Here is an 11,325-nt window from a genome sequence, read left to right on the forward strand (position 1 = left end):
GCCATAATAATCATATACAGTGTATATTGACAAAATAAAAATTTAACGAAAAAATAAAAAAGAAAAAGAAAAAAAAAAGAAAAAGAAAAAAATAAAAATAAAAATAACAAAAATAGGCAAAGGGCCTGAACAGACATTTCTCAAGAGAAGATACACAAATGGCCAACAAGAACACGAAAAAAAATGCTCAATATCACTAATCATCAAGTAAATGCAAATTAAAACAACAATGAGATACCATCTCACCCCAGTTAGGAATGGCTATTACCAATGAGACAGAAGATAACAAATTCTGGTAAGGACACAGAGAAAAGGGAATGCTCCTACATCGTTGGTGAGAATGTAAATTGGCACAGCCATTGTGGAAAACAATGTGGAGGTTCCTCAGAGAACTAAAAATAGATCTACCTTATGGCCCAGCTACCCCACTACTGTGTATATACACAACAGAAATGAAATCAATATATCAAAAAGACATCTGCACTCCCATGTTCATCGCAGCACTATTCACAATAGCCAAGAGATGGAATCAATCTAAATTCCCATCAATAGATGAACGGATAAAAAAAAAACACTATGTTATGTATACACAATGGAAGACTATTTAGCTATAAAAAGAAATGATATCCTATCATTTACAGCAACATGGATGGAACTGGAAATCATCACATTAAGTGCAGTAAGTCAGGCACAGAAGACAAATACTGCATGATCTCACTCATATGTGGAATCTAAAAAACAAATTTTAAAAGTGGTTCTCATAGAAGCAGAGAATAGAATAATGGTTACCAGAGATGGGGAGGTGAGATGGGAGGAAAAGAAGTGGTGAACTAATGGGCACAAAACTAGGCTCTCTACCCTAAATGAATCATTGTGCAGTATATGCATGTATTGAAACAACACACTGTACCCCAAGAATATGTACAAGTAAATATTAAAAATTTAATTTTTTTTAAAAAAATGTGCTTGGTTGCCTCCATGTACAAAGAAATAAATACTTCAATTTCTCTAATTATTTTGTAATCAGCAAGCAATAATTTATGCCAGGTTTTCAGAAACCATGACTGTACCCCAAGAATATGTACAAGTAAATATTAAAAATTTAATTTTTTTTTAAAAAATGTGCTTGGTTGCCTCCATGTACAAAGAAATAAATACTTCCATTTCTCTAATTATTTTGTAATCAGCAAGCAATAATTTATGCCAGGTTTTCAGAAACCATGAAAACTTGTAGCATTGTCTTTAGTAGAGTTATATTTTATCCTCTGTGTCTTTACCATACCTGTATTCTATCTCTATCATAACACCTGTCACACAGACGGAAGTTATGTATTGATTTATGCAGTGATCTGTATTTATTATCTATTGGTGAATAAAACATTACCTCACACTTAGTGTCTAAAAATAACCACATTTATCATCTCACAATTTTTGTGGGTGTCAGGAATTTTGGAGCAGCTTATTTGGGTGGTGCCAGCTGAGGGTTTCTCATGAGGTTGCAGTGAAGATGTTGACTGGGACTGCGGTCATCTGAAGGCTTGCCTGGGGCTGAAAGATCTGCTTTCCAAGATGGCCCACTTCTATGTTTGGCAAATTAGCACTGGCTGTTTGAGAGAGTCTTCAGTTCCATCACCTGGACCTTCACAGTGCTGCTTGAGGGTCCTCACGATATTGGAAGCTGAATTCTCCTACAGACAGTGAAATAGAAGTCACAATGTATTTTATGACCTGGCTGTGGAAGTCACACACCATCATATCTCCACAAGATCCTATTAATTACACAGGTCAGCCTAGTTCGATGTGAGAAGCAGGCGTACCAGGTGACAAGGATCACTGGGGGTCATTTCGGAGTCTGGTTACCACATTCCTCCACCCACTACCCATGTAATTGAGGGCAGGGATGGAGTCAGTTTAGAGCTTACAAAAAATGTCCTAATTGGATACAAAAAGGATTGTCGAGATGCCTTATGTGAGATGGCAGTAATAAATAAGGTTAAAGCAAAGGGGGGAAAATCAGGGAAACAGTACAATCTATAAGAATAAGCCATTAACTCAGTAATTGTACTGACTTGCCCTGATTCAGGAATGCTAAACCAGTTTCACTCTATTTTATCACCCTCTATGACATCAAATTTAGCTCAAGCTCAAGTTCAAATAAGCATTATTGGGCTCAGTAATAGCACAGAGACTTCACGAGCTGATGGTCCTTTTCTTTGTCCTTTGCCATGTTTCAGTCAGGATTCAGTCAGGAGACAGAAACCGTACCAGTTACAGCAACAGGGGGAATGTAATATAAGGAATTGTGAGGCAGCAATAAAGTTGCTGACAGGTAACTGAAAAGACAAGAAGAGAAGAGTGAAGATAAAGGTAGCAATTGCAGCAAGCTGCTACAACCCTTAGAGCTGAGAGAACAAAAGGGCAGTGTTGAAATTATTAAAACTCCAAAGCTTGCAAGAAGGGTCCAGCAGAACTGAAACTCAGCCCTCTGAAGAGGGAGTTTCTGAGGCTGCATGATCGGCTGTTCTTACAAGGATTGGAAAAACTTCTAACTGGATTCAGCTGCTGCTGTGGGATGACACTGTTGCTACTAGGGTGAAAAAATGATGCTGGGGGAAGAATATTCAGAGGAACTGCAAGCATACAAGAAGAAAACAGGACGCTGGCAGGGCACAAACAGGAAGGAACAAGCCCTTCCTCCTCCTCCAGGCTCCCAGTCTCCTCTTCCCCAGCGCTCCCCTATGGGCAGAGTCTGACATGCATCCCGCTTGCAAATCAGAACAGTAGATGAGAGTCCCAGAATGACAAAGCCGAGTGTAGACAGTGATTTGGAGTTGAGAGACAATAGTTTAATAACTGACACACTAGGTGTGAAATATTAAGCAAGACAAAAGCCGACAATGCTGCCCACCATGTGTTATGCACTTGTAATCTCTGTGCAAATTAAACTGTTCGGGATGTTCTAGTCACATCCCTTTGGGAGGCTTTCCTCTGACAGAGAAGGCTGGTGACCAGGCATGAGCAATCTAGCCGGCAATCCAGCATATGACAGGTCTTGGAATTCCCAAAAAACCTTGCAGAAGCAAGGCCAGCCTGTTGGAAAACATTGTCTAGGACTCCACTTAAATGGAAGTGCTAAGTTTAAAAGAAGGCAGGGGGAGAAAGAATAACCACCACCACCGTGCCACACATACATAACTACATACGGTATGAACACAGGTAATCTCTCCAAATGCAAAACACTTTCCAGAAATATGTGCGAAGGGTCTCAGAGAAAGAGTCTTAACCCAGCTACTCAAAGTGTGGACAATGGACACTGACGTTCCAGGAATGCTTTGTTACCAGTCCATGATGAAATCAGTACTAAAACTGAAAGTAGGCATTTAGAGACTTCTGATGATCTTTCTCTGTCTCTCTCACCTCTGCGTTCACCCAATCGCTCTGATCAGTGATGCCTAAGCCAGCAAGACCTTCCTCCTTCCCACCCACTTATAGTCACATCAAGGCCACTCCACCACCATGTTTGAGGCTTGCTTGGTCCAGGGCTCCTTCCTGAAGAAGGTGCTGGAGACTCAAGGATCTCATCAGATAGGCTTACTGTGGCATGGGTTTGGGCTCAAGCTCAAGAGGCGTGAACCTGCAGAGCATGGATTCGTCCCACATCTCATCGGTGCCACTCACTCTGCACTCTGAGGACTTCAACATGTACTGCTGCAACCGCAGCCTGGCCATGGGCATGAACCTCCCCAGCATGTATAGACAAAATAGTAAAATGTGCTGGCATCATCGCACTAAAGTGTGAAGTTACTGTGGACACCTTGGAGCTAGGATTTGAAGCACCAAATCAAGGGAAGTTTCAGACTATGAAACACAGTTAATGGATCTATATGTCGAACAACTTGGAATTCCAGAACAAGAATACAGCTGTGTAGTAAAGATACCTTCTTTTTTTTTTTTTTTGTCTTTTTCCGTGTCCGGCAACGGATCGCAACCCTCAGTGTTGCCCCCGTACCGGACCGGGGACCGGCAACGGGATTGCAACCCTCGGTGTTGCTCCCGCGCCTCGCTCAGCCAGTGAGCGGGAACCGGTCTGCATGTGGGATCCGAACCCTCGGGCGGGAGCAGTCGAAGGTATACCTGTTTCCCCACTATCCAGTGCACCACCGGGCCGGCCCCGTAAAGATACCTTCTGATGAATCTGCACATATATGCGGGGATCTCAGTCATATTGGATATGCTGTTGTAATTTCCTATGCAAAAGCTGGAGTGAGGGCCGGCCCAGTGGCGCATTGCTACAGTGCGTCACTTGGGAAGTGCGGCAGTGCTCCCGCTGAGGGTTCGGATCCCACATACAGACCGGTGCAGGAGCAACACCGAGGGTTGCGATCCTGTTGCCAGTCCCAGTCCGGTTCGGGCGCGACACTGAGGGTTGCGATCCGTTGCCGGTCACGAAAAAAGACCAAAAAAAAAAAAGGAAAAAAGCTGGAGTGAAATTTTCTGCAAGTGGAGTACATGGAAATGGAAACACTAAGTTGTCACAAACAAATAATGTCCATAAAGAGGAAGAGGCTGTTACCATAGACACGAATGAATCAGTTCGGCTAACTTTTGCACTGAAGTACCTGAACTTCTTTCTAAAAGTCACTCCACTCTTTCCTGCACTAATACTCAGTATGTCAGCAAACTACTCCTTGCTGTAGAGTATGAATTTGCTGATATGGGACATTCAGAGTACTATTTGGCTCCCAAGATAGAGGATGAAGAAGGATATTAGGCATTCTTAAAATCCAGGAAAATAAAACTAAGCTCTCTGAGAAATGACAGTATATATGATCACCAAGTTTGTACCTCTGAGTGCATAGGTGATATGACTTACATTGTTTTCTGTAAATAACTTATTTTTCCCTCTATTCTCTACAATTTGTTTAAGTAATAAAGTCCAAAATCAAATCTGATCTTATTAACCTAGAATTACTTCTGCTTTACTTAGAAATGCTCCCATGATTTTCATAACAAAGGATTATAAAAGGATCTTGACTCTAAATGCAGTTTTAAGAATTTTCAACTTAAATAAAGTTAATCTGAATTTCAAATGTCAAAAAAGAAAGAAATTTGTGTAACATTGGCAGACTAATTTTGTCTCTTGAATCTAATAATTAAAAAATGGGGCTTGTATTCTGTCTTTGTTTTTATTTTCCATTGCATTTTACTAGCAATTATTTTTTCTTGCATTTTATACAACAGTATCACTCCTTGATAGATTTAACATAAAGACAAAAGAAAAAGTCACCCTTCTCTATGGGTAACTTGAGAAACACTAACCTCAACAAGAGACTTGCTGTGAATTGAATGGAATATATATAAACTGGCATGACTTGGCCCCTAGGGAGGGTCAGCTGGTGCTCTATTTGCATGATGGTATGGGAGCATCCTGGGAGAAACCATAACTAGACACGTTGAGGCCAATAGACTGACTCTAGGAAGAGGAAGCAATGGTGTGTCCGTCCAGGCAGTTTGACAAAAGCAGAAGGAGCTGAATCTGTGGAGGGAAAGTCACGTGCCCATGATGACTGGCTCCACATAGCTCTTCACTGGGAAGTCTTCAAGCAACTACTCGACATCTTCAAGTGTTCAACCATTGTTTGCCATGAGCACCCTGATGACCTCAAAAACTAGGGATGCTTTTTGGTAAAGTGTGCTCTTTCCAGTATCCTAGATTTTTCTTATGGTGTTCTGATAGCTAGAGTACCAGATATAGATCAAGAGACAACACATATATCAGGAATAGAAGACTTAAAGAACAGAAAGGCCTGCTGACCACTCCCCAAAAATAAATCATACATGGCAGTTTACCTGGTGAAAGATGAATTGAAATTACCCTAACATATCTATAACAAATTGTTATTTGTGTAATTTTTAAAAACAAATAACTAAAAAAATGGGTCTTTAAAACTCTCCAACAACATGCTATACTTAATTAATATCTACAAGTCTTGAGACACCTCACAAGTGTTTTCCAAATAGGATTCAAATTCTGCTTTCCCTGGTCAAAACATCCCTCCCTGAGTATGATCTATTTTCAGAAGCAGTTGTCATCAACAATGCAGTAGACATTCTCTCCAATTGTGTCTCTTTATACCCAGATACCAACTTTGGGAGTTTCTAGCAGTCTCACAAACAAACCCAGAATCAGCCATGGATCTGCAAAAGGCATAATGACCATATACAGATCTAAGATTAGAGGTTTTTAACAGGAAAGAATTTTTAACAATAAAGGTTTTATCAACAACATAAACATTTATGCTACAGAGACCAAGTTTGGCCTTTCATTAATTATTTAAAGATGGTTCAGTGTGCAGATGTTGCTGACCCTAGGCATTCAATGTTCAATAAACAAGCAGTCTGTATAATGAATGCTAGGCCAGGCATTGTTGATAGGCAGGCACCGTGTACATGATTTGAACACAACAGACTTGGTCCTTACTTTCATAGAGCTTATAGTCTCATAAGGGGGACCAATATTAAACACATAAACACACAAATAGATAATTACAAACTGTTACAAATATTACCATATGACCCAGCTATCCCACTGCTGGGAATATACCCAAAGGAATGGAAATCATCAAGTCGAAGGTATACCTGTTTCCCAATGTTCATTGCAGCACTCTTTACAATAGCCAAGAGTTGGAACCAACCCAAATGTCCATCATCAGATGAGTGGATACGGAAAATGTGGTTTATCTACACAATGGAATACTACTCAGCTAACTCTTTACAATAGCCAAGAGTTGGAACCAACCCAAATGTCCATCATCAGATGAGTGGATACGGAAAATGTGGTTTATCTACACAATGGAATACTACTCAGCTAACTCTTTACAATAGCCAAGAGTTGGAACCAACCCAAATGTCCATCATCAGATGAGTGGATACGGAAAATGTGGTTTATCTACACAATGGAATACTACTCAGCTAACTCTTTACAATAGCCAAGAGTTGGAACCAACCCAAATGTCCATCATCAGATGAGTGGATACGGAAAATGTGGTTTATCTACACAATGGAATACTACTCAGCTAGGGAGGAGGGAGGGAGGTTTCGGTGATGGGACATAATAATCAACCACATTGTATATTGACAAAATAAAAAAAAAAAGGAAAAAAAAGATTATTGGCTAATCCAAGACAGAATAAAAAGGTGGACTTATTTTAGATTGGAAGTCAGGTTTTAGACACTGAGGTGAGATGGAAATACTAATATATCAATATATGTGTATAATAGGCTTAGATATAAGGTTTGTATACATACTGAGACTTTTAGAAAATATGGCATTGATTATCTTTGGGGTATGTTCTCTGATTTTTAGGCTTTTATTATTTGGTTTGGCAACTATGCATTTCTTCTAACATTAGCAGGATGTGAAGGTGTTTGAGCTATAATTATTCATTTTGCATTTTATTAATAGCTGATAAAACATATGTAATGTTTAACAACTCAGTGTCTCATTATGTGGTTTCTTCAAGTCTCTGACCTTCATTTTCTTCTGAGAAAAAAACCATTATGTTGACCCTGCTTCAAGGCAGCTCAGGTGTATTCTGAGAATGTTTCCCTGCTATAAGCTGTTATAGACTTAGATCTTGCACTGTAAACCAATGTTAAAGAATTCCCATAAATACATTTAGATCCTCCACACTATATTCACCCTAGAGAAATCACTATACGAAACAAAGATACAACTGAGCACACCAGCTTTGAAAGTGAAAGTTGAAAATACCATGAAGGGATTTTCCTGTTTCCTGTGGCTGTTGTGTGTTGGAGTCTAGTGTGATGAAGGCCTGCTTCTGTGCTCTTAAGTGGGTCCTTTCACCTTCCTTTGTTGTTCTGGAATTCTTCTAGACTTGAACCAGCAGTGACTTCAATGTGTTCCAATGATTGGTTGGTAGCCAGAATTTTTAAAAGGCCCCTCGGTAATGACACAGAAATTAGAATTGGCGGCCTACACCTGGGACATAACTGTCCCATAATAAGGATGTTGTCGTTTAATTATGAGTTTTCTTATCCTGTCATTTATTGTGGGATCAATAAAATTGTGTTCCGGCCTACACCTGGGACATAACTGTCCCATAATAAGGATGCTGTCGTTTAATTATGAGTTTTCTTATCCTGTCATTTATTGTGGGATCAATAAAATTGTGTTCTAGGAGAAAGATGTTGTCATCTCAGATGAGTTATAGACCAACATTGGATATCACCTATGAATTTCAGGTGGTTTGCTTTGTAAAGAGGTTTAGATTTCCATCTCTGGTGCCTTTTGGAATGAATGGGTATGATGTCAATTCCTTGAGTGACAGCTCCCAGGGAAAAAAAGAAGGGCAATAGTCATCAGCTCCCTCAAAAAGTAAAATGTGTGAATGTAATTTTAGTAGTGCTACTAACAAACAACTATCCATGAATCACTGCATTAATAATGCCTGTATTGTGACTTCCCCTCTTCCCTAAAACACAGGAGCAAATGGCACATACTTGTCTGGGAGCCAGTTTCAATAATGCTGTTATTCTATCTGTCCAAAGATGGATAGCAATATCCATTAACTGTTTAAATATCTCTCGGAATTTTGGATACTATATATCTATAAAGTGATTTTTAAATGTTTTAATGAGTTAATTTTAAATGAAATTGCCATTCTGACTTTGTATGTGAAGTCACATTCATAATAAAGTTGATACCATATGAAAAAAAAAGTCTATGAAGGAAAAGCGTAGGTGGCTTGTAACATTGTAAAACCAGGGGCCCAACCCAGTCTGAGAGACTGGGGAAGGCTACCTTAAAGAAGTGATGTGTAAGCTGAAATCTGAATAATAAGAAAAAGTTATATTTGCCTAGTGTCCCAATACTAAAATAACATTATATTAGTATTAATTATTATCTTACAGACACTCATCTAAAGATGAAAAAAAAAATTTTCCTGCATTCTAACTAAGACATAGATAGAGTAATTATTAACTTTACATCAATAAAAGTACACTGAACCATATCCTAGAGATCAAAGTTCTATTTACAGGTAATAGCAAGAAAAGGGAAACTACAAAGTCCAAATTTTATCAAACAACCTAAAACTTTCGAAAGCAGCAGCTTGACAGCAAACATGAACTTTGTAATCATCGGACTTCAAACCAAAGCCCTGCTCTCCTGACAAACAACCAAATGGTATCAGGCAGGGTAACTATGTTACCTTATTCATTAATGGGGAACATAGTTATCTATTTAATATTTACCTCACAGAGTTGTGGTTTAAATTCATAATGTGTACCAAATGCCTGATACTCACTAGGCACTCAATAAGGGTTAATTTCCTCCCACTAAATAAAACCAAACAACAGATTTCTCTTAACTAATAATTTAAATAGCAAATAAGAATTAGAACAGTAATAAACTCTGTTATAAAAATCGATCTGTCAAAGATTCTCCATTGACAGATTCTTATCCTTTCCTTTCTCCCAGATAGAGATGGTGGGAGTGAAGTTCCTTTAGCTAGAAATTTAATTGAGTCCTACTAGGATGGAACTACAAAGTCTCTTATTGGAAACCAGAGAACTTTCATTAAAGAGTCAAGTGGCTCTTGCTGGCCCAAGAGAGAATGTCACTCAGCCTAGGGAGAATGACTTGTAAACTTGTGGAGGATGCATGGTGGCCGCCTGCTAATCATGTGGCAAGTAAAAGTGTCCTTACTTCCTCTCCTCAATACAGTTTTAGACCTCATATTCTCCAAGAATTACTGTTTATCCTTGGGGATACAGTTGTTATACACACATCATAAAATCAGTCTAAGAGTAAAAAAGAAGAAGAAACAGTAAAAAGGTGTGATTACTGTTAAAAAATAGCAGAAATTTCACCCAAGAGAACAAACATGGAGTACCCAGGCCCACCCTAGATCTGGGACCCCAAAGCTACTACCCCACAAATTGTTCTGTGGGAGATAGGTAGATCGATTCTGCTGCTCCAGTCCTGAAATACAAACAAAATCAACTATTAAAACCTGAGCTGCACAAAAAGTCTTCCCCAGGGAATCAGCAGCAAAGCAGCAATTTAGCTCAACCACAGGGCTCAAGTGCTGGTCCCCACAGGAAATTCACCCATTTTAGAAGAAAGCAAAGGACAACAAATTAGTTCCAGTGCAGAATTTAAGTGGTGGGAACAGCAAATAATCCAGCACGGAACTGAAAGAAAACACAAAACACCCACAGACCAGAGACAAGGTTTGATGTTAACTGGTAAAGGTCTAACACCCCCAAAGAACACCTATAAAACCTAGAAAGACCAGAAGCCCCCTGGGCCACCAAGCCTGGGAGAGGGGAGGGTCGAGGGCCTCAGCCATGCCCACCTGACATCCGCAACCAGCCCAGCAATGACCACCAAGCAGCCACAGGCAGTGCCATGGGCTCCTAAGCTGGGGTAGTGGGGTGCTGAGGGCTTCAGCCAGGCCCCTCTGACATCCACAACCATTGCAGCAATGACCTCCAAGCCACCACAGGAAGTGCCCTGGGCTCCTGAGCCACAGTCGTGGAAGACCAATGGCCTCAGCCATGCCTCCTCAACATCCGCGACCAGCCAAGCAATGACCACTGAGCCGCTGCGGGAAGCACCCAGGATCCCGAGCCAGAGCAGTGGGATGCCTAGGACTTCAGCCACAAACCCCTGACATCTGCATCCAGCCCAGTGTTGACGTAGCCACCACTGGAAGCCCTTTGGTCTCCCCTGCTGGAATGAGGGGAGGGCCATGGGCCTCAATCATGTTACCTCTGCTTCCCCCTCTTCCCACGTTATTTCCCTCCCTCTTTTCTCGTCCCCACCCACTGCTCCACAGGAACATCTTAGAATGAAGCACGGAGCTGGGGGAAGCCGAACCCAGCCACAACCAGGTCAAGAGCACACCAAAAACACCATTTTCAAGCAGGTAGTCCACCATAGCCACTGTAATTGCATGGCTGCCATAGAAGTGGCTAGTCTCTAGAGTAGCAGTCACAGCCACCATGTTGATTGCACGCCAGACTCTCAACTGCATTGACACAAGGAGAGCCACCAGTGGATAGCAAGAAAAAAAAAAAGAAAAAGAGCTCCTTTCTCTCCACAAAGCACACTCCAGAGTAATAGAAGAAGCATCTGATTTACAAAAATAGGTGAGGACTTGATCACACCTGTCTCAGTACCGGACAGATCTTCTAGGCAACAAACCAACAGAGGAACAGTGAGTCTATCAGATGAAGAGAAAAAAATCTATGGTTATTAGAGGGGGGAGGGGGAGGGAGAAGGGGGAAAGGAGAAAG

This window comes from Galeopterus variegatus, unplaced genomic scaffold (assembly GCF_000696425.1).
Source record: "Galeopterus variegatus unplaced genomic scaffold, G_variegatus-3.0.2 Scaffold2228, whole genome shotgun sequence".
NCBI lineage: Eukaryota > Metazoa > Chordata > Mammalia > Dermoptera > Cynocephalidae > Galeopterus > Galeopterus variegatus.